This window comes from Propithecus coquereli, unplaced genomic scaffold (assembly GCF_000956105.1).
Source record: "Propithecus coquereli isolate 6110/MARCELLA unplaced genomic scaffold, Pcoq_1.0 Scaffold222, whole genome shotgun sequence".
NCBI classification, from domain to species: domain Eukaryota; kingdom Metazoa; phylum Chordata; class Mammalia; order Primates; family Indriidae; genus Propithecus; species Propithecus coquereli.
This window is the reverse complement of record NW_012147412.1, coordinates 3992600-4000410: the sequence shown is the minus strand read 5'-3', so window position 1 is coordinate 4000410 and position 7811 is coordinate 3992600.

The following is a 7811-nucleotide window of genomic DNA, read 5'->3' as shown; positions in this document are numbered from 1 at the left end:
AAGCTCAGTTTTTCATCTCTTCTTTCCCTAGGGAAGTATTTGAAATGAGACCCTTAACACATTATAAAGAATTCAATGTTCTTGAAGAAAATATTTGCAATAAATTCAAGAGTCGTCTTATTGATAATTTCCCACACAATCCCTCTGAAATAGAGAAGAGAATATAGACCATTTTTCTTACTTTATAGTTAGGAAAATTGTACTTAGGGCGAGGTTCTCCCAGCCCCATGGCTTGGTGGATGCCACAGCTTATCGTAATAGCAAGCTGCTCAGCTCCACTCCACTTCCTCTTGGTTCCAGTGGACCATGTATCTAACTTGTAACCAAGTGTCATGATTGCCTTTATCTTTTTTTTCTTTTCTTTTTAAAAAACCCAACTCAAATGTTTCCTGAATGGTTTTTAATGAAGCTGAATAGTACTTATCACTTATTTATCCAAGTTATCTTCTCCACTCCTTTCCTTTTTCTAACTTCTCGACTCTTACCATTCTTGACACTTTCATTAGAACTATGTGGCTTACTGGCTGGGTGCAGTAGCTCACGCCTGCAATCCTAGCACTTTGGGAGGCAGAGGTGGGAGGATTGTTTGAGGCCAGGAGTTTGAGACCAGCCTAAGCAAGAGACCCCATCTCTACAAAAAGCAGAAAAATTAGCCAGATGTGGTGGCCTGCACCTATAGTCCCAGCTACTAGGGTGGCTGAGGCAGGAGGATCATCTAAGCCCAGGAGTTTCAGGTTGCAGTGAGCTACCATGATGCCACTGCACTCTAATCTAGGTGACAGAGTGAGACTCTCCAAAAAAAAAAAAAAAAGAACTATATGATTTACAAAGCATTTTCAATTATTTCTTCTCTACAACTGGCCCTGCAAGGCAGATATTGTTAATACTAGTGTTACAAAAGAAGAAACTGAGGCTAAGGTTCAGTAGCTTTATTAAATCTTAAAGTCACCTAGCTGGTAAGCAGAGAGCTAGAATCCAGATCTTCTGATTCCTATCCCATTTCTCTTTCCACTTAGACCATAGCCGCTTGCTTTGTTATTTTTTTAACTTCCACTTAATCTTTGGCTTTCTTATTTGTCCTAGTGTTCACCATCTCCTCTCATCCCAAATCACAGCCACTGCTTCTCTGGCACTAGATGCTAGAAATGTGCTTTCAGAGTCAATTCTATTTTGGTTCTCTTTGCAGTTGATTTATATATCATTATTTCTCCTGAATTGCAATTAAACTCCTTCCTGGGAGACTTGATCATGATTATAAATCTACAAGGTACTGTGATCACCAGCCTACGTCACATCTCCACCCACCTCCCTGTTTCTTCCCTAATTCCTACAAAAGACCCAGACTAGACGTGTGTGGCTCTGGAAGCTTTATCTGGCATGCTGTTGCTTATTAAAGGGCTTAGAACAGTTCTCAAGGGCTATTAGCACTTTAGAAACCCCATCTGTTGTCTTGGTGCTGGATCCTTCCCATGCCTGGTCCTCGATAACACAATTCACTGAAGGCCAAGTGAGGCTCAGTCTGATTTTCCCTTATGGCCCAACAGCCACGAACTTGATTGCCCAACTCAGTTGGCCCTGAAAGCACCTTGCTGAGCTTTACCGTCAGCTCAGTCTTGTGTTAAAGCCCCGACCCCTGTGTGGACAGTCAGTGCCTGTTCCGACCCCAGCCTTTATTGTCTGACAGTGCGATCCCTCAGTTTCTCCATCCCCCAGTACGCACACGTCCAGACTTCCTTTGGAGTTCTGGTTTCTCCTCAGATGTCACACTAGAAATATTCCTAGGAAAGGGATTTTTCAAAGCAGGAATATGCTGGGAAATGTGTAAAGCAGTGGATGGTTAAGAGAAGAGACAGCAGCTTCCTCCACTCCCCCCAGTACTGGATCAAAGAGGAAAATACTCCCCAACTCAGAATCTGTGCGTCCTCCTCATGTAAGTCGGAGGGCAAAGGCTATGTCGCTGCATCTTTGCAGGAGGAAGGAGGAGCAAGAGCTAGACACATTTCAGAATAGATCTTGGTTCCCTTTCCCCATTTTAACATGGAAATGGAAAATCAAAAAAACAAAAAGAAGCCTTCTTCTCATCTCATTTTGAAAATGAAAAAATCCCTAACTCAGTGAATTCATCTAGTCACCGCAAACGTATCTCAATAGTACTTGTCCACATCGATCCAATCATCCATTCGTTCTGCAAACATTCTTCAGCACCCACTCTGTCAAGCCTAGACTCTCAGTGTGCTCCGCGGTTGTAGGTCTAACAAAGAGCATCATCCAAGCCTTACTTAACCTCTGAAATCTACAGTGGTGGATAGCTCATGTTTAGTTCAGCCCACTTCCTCCCCCTTACATGAGTTTACAGTAGACCCAGGAGATAAGCACTTGTAAGCGATTTACAGACCAGACTCCACCTCTTCCTCAGGCCAGCTACACCTCAGAGCTGGCAATGCTCTGTCCTTTCTGCCTGTGCCATGGCTTGGCAAGAGCTGCCTCTGCTGGGCAGTGTGTATGTGATGCAAAGGGAGGGCGCTGAAGGCCGAGTGCTTGCAGTTTGCGAACCGCCATCAAACACAGACAACTCTAACAGTCTTGCAAAACATGCAGCTATTTTCCACATTGTCACCTTCATATTGCTTTTCCTTGGTTTTCCATAGCCAATCTTTTTCTGAACTCTAGAAATGTTTCTGACCACCCAAACCCTCAACAACCTAACGCCTGTATGTGGTGTTTTCAGTAAACTCCCTGTTCGTGTCAATAAAGTATCTCTAAAAACTGCTTGCTCTGGTTTGACTCTACTTACTACCTATGTCTACTTCATAGACTATAGCTCCCCAGGACCCCAGCCTGCATCTCTGGACCCAGTCAGGGAATATGTGGGAAAAAATGAAAAGCATATTTAGTAGCCTGGAATTAAATACACACTAATAAATGTGTGACCCATCCTCCCCTCTCCCCCGTTCCTCCTCTACCCAGATACAAAGGAATACCAGTCACTTGTGTTCTTGCGTGGCATGAAACGAGTTTCCTAACCAGGGGTCAAGGAGCTAATTGCAAGGCAGACCTAATGAAAGGAAAGGCCAAAGTGGCAATGAGATTAAAAATCATCTTAGTACGACACCAGCCGCCATACTAATATACGTGTGTATTTTTAGAAAATATTATCTCTGAAACGCTGAGGCTTGGAGTGACGCATGGGGCCCAAGGTCACATAGTTGATAAATGGTAATGCTGCAATCTGTACTCAGGTCTGATTCCAAACCCTCCCATCCATTCCACTTCCTTGGGCTGCCTCTCTCCCCTGACGAGGAGGATGGCCATGCGTGTGTGCACAGGTGTGCCTACACACACATGCCTTAGGGACTTGGAGTGAGCATATCTGGAAAGACCAGAAACACTTGGGGATGATGAGCACTGATGAATCAAGCAATAAATACACACATCATTTAGGAGTTGTAGTTCAATACTTTTTTCTTTTAATTCATACTGTACTTCCATGGCTCTAGCTACTTTACATTAAGATTTGGCTGGGTAGCCTTTTATGCTTCTAGGTACTAGCAGTAAGTTTTCAGACCTTGCGCACAGCGCCAGGCAAAGTACAGTTATAGATCCAAACACAGACGGCCAGACAACTCGACTGCAGTCAACCTGTGTTCCTTTCAGTATATGGCCCAGTGCAGGTGTTGGGGGCTGCTCCCTCTGCCTTGCCCCACCCCACCCGTGTCAGAATTATCCAGGGGCCACCTATGGCCTCTGACCCGTCCCTCCCCACCTTAGAGTCTAGGTTGAGTGGGAGGAAAAAGCACCATGGGTTTGGGAAGATGGTCCGGTCCATGCAGAGAGTGGTCTGGCCCTAGAGTGCAGGGTAGGGATACGTGGGGAGCCACACACTATTGTTGGCTTTTACTACGCAATCTCAGCATGTGGCGCCCAAGTCCAGGGCCAGCTCCCCAGACAGAGCCAGCTGTCTTGCCTGGAGCAGAGGCTGCCATTTCGCTTCTGCAATGTCTTATTGTGTGGAGAGAAGCAAGGATGGCTGAGGGGCGGCGATGACAATGTTCTTTAAGCCTTCACATGTCGGGGAGGTCGCCGGGCGTCAGCTCCTCTTGGCAGGCAAGGTGCTTCGTACCGGCAGCCAAGGCTCCAATCCGGGCTCCAGGGCCTGCTGAGGACCTCGAGTCACAAGACCCCTGAGCTGTCGCACAGAACATCAAAACAGGGAGCTGGCTGGGCCCACCATGGCCGTGGCCAGAGCAGGAGTGAGGTAACGAGGCTGGGCAGAGAGGCGGGAAGGGGAGCTCTCTACACCGTGTGCAAATTCCTGCTCCGCATTAGGAAAGCAGGGGCGTTAAAAGATGACCTTCCATAAAAATGCTCCTCTCAGACCCAAAACACATCTTCTGGAAGAAAACACAGAGGTGGAGGGGAGTGGGGCCAGCCTGAGAGAGGTTGTAGTCAAAGATGTCAGGGGGTGAATGAGATGACGTCCCACAGCCTAGAGACGGGTGGGGAAGGGAGGGTCAGGAAGAGAGGTCCTGGAGGTTCCTACTGGAGGGAGCAGGCAGGGCACCCGGGGTGCAAGAAGGGAGACCACAGCCCTGACATCTGGGGGAAGAGAGAAGAATGCTATTTCTCTTGGGGGCCCTCGGAGGGAAGGGCTGGCTTTGGCTGACCTGCAGAGCTTAAGAAGTGGCATGGTATGGCACAGAAAGGACCCTTCTGGAATCACTAACAGTCCAGAAAGATTCTTCCCCTAGCCCTTTCTCCAAGATCTCATCCTAGAGATGCTGCCTGCAAGTGTAGTAGGTACAGTCCGAGCGTGGGTAGGGGACAGGGACATGGAAAGAATCCACTTTGAACAAAGCATTCCTCTTAGGCCTCTTGCCCCTCGCCTTTCCTCGTAATCCCAGGTTCTCAGTTTCAGTGCTCTAAGGCAACTGAAGGATTTTCGCCAAAGCTTCATACTTAATCCAAAGCCCAGCAGGGTTTGGGCTGAGCCAAAAGAGAAGTGCTAGAACCGGAAATGGCTTCTCTCCACTGCTTCCTCTATCGGTAACCAGGAAGTTTGGATAGATTGAAGGCTTCACAGCGCCTAGAGATGGCAGATGGGCTCTATCCAAAATAAGATGCTCTTTTCCTAGCTTAGAAAAGCCCAAGGGAAGGCCCCTTCCCAAACTAAGACTAGGCCAAAGAAGGAAGAAACCCTCCTAAGTTAATACTGAGCAGTACATCAAACTTAATCTCTCTCGCCACTGGGCCTCTCTAGCCCTCCAAGCCTCTGAAGAAGAAATTTTAACTACCCTGGGCTTCCTGGGAACCTGGACACTGCCCTACCACACCTCTAAATACCAGAGAAGCTCTAGCCCAGAAGACATGTTCCCTCCTGGCAGGGCAACTCCCAATTCTGAAAAAGCCCAGTCTTGCCAGCCTCAGGCCTAACCTCCAAGGTGACGCCAACGCTAGAACCTACCTTAATGATAATCTAGCCCAACCCCTTCCTGTTACAGGAGGGTACTGAACCTTGGAGAGGCCACAGAGCCAGTCAGCAGCAAAGTCAAGACTCAGGCCCAGGTCTCCCGACTCTCAGTCCAGTGTTCTTCCAGAGACAGCTTCAAGTTGCTGATCTTGCTGACCTGAGACATTGTCCCCTCGTCCCAGGGAAGTGGAAGACGAAGGGGGAGAGTTGCAGACATGACTGGCTTCTCGGAGGCCAATCCTGTCACTCCTACAGGAAGCTGGAGTGGAAATCTAGACCCCATAGCTGTTCTTCGCCTGGTTAGAAACTCTGTAAATTCTTTAATACTGAGTGCAAACTCTCAAATGTTTTACCACGTAAATCCCCACAGAAAGACTCCTGTGTGCCTCAGAGTTCCTATGTAAACAAAACAACAACAACACTGGCTAGAAGAAGTAGTGTAAGTGGTGGTTTGGACGCTCTCTTATAGGAGTTACAATGCTATTTATTCGTTTTCACTCCCGGACTGCAAGAATGAGTTCCCTACTCTTTCACAAGTTATTGACTAAGGAGAAAAAGATTTTGTTTGGGAATGAATTGTTGTTGGTTTTCTCCTGGCTCGAAAGTTAAAAAAATATATATACATTAGAACAAAGAGAGCCCATAAGAGATCCATGATTCTTAGGGGACATTCTCTATGTGCACACATGGTGCACTGGGTAAAAAACACCAGAGAACAGGAGGGTTCCCTGACATGCTAAGTGCCTCCCTCCCTGTCACCTGCTCCTCCCTTGAACGGTCCTGAGAGATAAAGCGGATGCAGAATAGCTCTGTGGCCGGGTCTGCTTCATACTTCACTCCCAGCAAAGAACCCTTTTTTTTTTTGAGACAGAGTCTCACTCACTTGCCTGGGGCAAGTGCCGTGGCATCAGCCTAGCTCACAGCAACCTCAAACTCCTGGGCTCAAGCAATCCTACTGTCTCAGCCTCCCGAGTAGCTGGGACCACAGGCACGCGCCACCATGCCCGGCTAATTTTTTCTACATATATTTTTAGCTGTCCAATTAATTTCTTTCCATTTTTTGGTAGAGACGGGGTTTCGCTCTTGCTCAGGCTGGTCTCGAACTCCTGAGCTCAGAACAATCCGCCCGCCTCGGCCTCCCAGAGTGCTAGGATTACAGGCGTGAGCCACCGCGCCCGGCCAAGAACCCTTTTTTATATCATCCGAAAGGTCCCACCATGGCACCTTTAATAATTAAATAACTTAAGTGAGTAATTATGTATGGAATAAATTTGAGAATTTATAATTTTTGCATTCAAGAGTTTACAGGGGGAGTGTTGGGTTCTGGCTACGCCGAGAGGAAATTTCCAGCAATCTGAACCAGGCCTTCTTCTTTGGCTCAGGGCCCGTGAGCCTTGACCCTCCCTTAAGTCCTGGACAAGAACTTCACAGTGACCAAAAGGCCATATGCACCCTTCACAGGGATGAAATACAACTCCATTTCGTAAAGTCTCCTTTTCTATGGTAGGGAAGGCATTCCAGCTGACCACCTGGAGCCTCCTCTTCCTCCTCCTCTGGGGAATGACCTGGGCATGGACCTTTCTGCTTTCTGATCCTGCCCTTAGGGAAATACCAAGGCCTTATTCTCACACTAAAAAATCAAACACTTCTCTTTAATTGCCACAGGGGAATGGTTAGGCCATTCTAAGAGAAGAAAACAACTTTCTCTTTGGGGTAGAACAGTGATAAAAGTCTTCCTTCCTTTGTGCTAATGCTCTAGGATATCTGGGGTTCTGGGGTCCCTTCTGTCTCTTGCATTGAGAAGCCCAGGAGAAGAACAAGCAAGTTTGAAGAGCTCTCCTTGCCAAATTGGCTGATTCTTTCCTGTTCAAGAATTCATGAGCTCTGCTTGGGGCTAGTGTGATACTTTTGCTCATTATATGGAGGAATAGAAATTAGTGTATGAAGGATGATGAACATGCCCAGAAGGGCCCCATGAATTCAGATCAATGCATGGGTTCCAGTGGGCCAACCCTGAAAAAGGTCCTGGATGCCTGGCTCTCCTAATCCAGCATCTTCTACTCCTTAGTGATCTTATACCTCTTCTGGGGCCAGAGACCAGAGAAGGGTTTGCACCCCATCCCCCACCAGAACTCCCACTCCCAAGTCTGAGAAACTCAGGATTTGGAATGGGCCCCCTGGGGCAGAGATTTCATCAGGTCTTTTCCTGCCCAAACGCGCGCACCTTTGCCAATTCCTTCCCTCCAATGGCTTAGATGTTTTCTCCATGTGCAAAGTATCTCAGACAATTGTCTCCATTGGCTAACGTTGGTTCTTTACCACGAGTAAATGGTGCTGGCAACCC